The sequence below is a fragment of the Galeopterus variegatus genome, unplaced genomic scaffold (assembly GCF_000696425.1).
Source record: "Galeopterus variegatus unplaced genomic scaffold, G_variegatus-3.0.2 Scaffold9468, whole genome shotgun sequence".
Classification (NCBI taxonomy): domain Eukaryota; kingdom Metazoa; phylum Chordata; class Mammalia; order Dermoptera; family Cynocephalidae; genus Galeopterus; species Galeopterus variegatus.
Genome location: NW_007735579.1, coordinates 12,413 through 12,642, shown reverse-complemented (window position 1 = coordinate 12,642; position 230 = coordinate 12,413).

Below are 230 nucleotides of genomic sequence, written 5' to 3'. Positions count from 1 at the left end.
ATTTGACACAATCCCATTCGTCTATTTTTGCTTTTATTGCCTGAGCTTTCGGGTCATATCCAAAAAATCCTTGCCCAGATGTCATAACATTTTAGATGGTTTACTTCTCAAATGAATTCCAAACAGGTGGAACAGGGCCTGGAAAGTAGTGGGTCTTCAGTAAGCATTTACTGGATAAAATTGGCTGAAAAATATTTATTGTTTAATTTTATTAAATAAAATATGTCAAA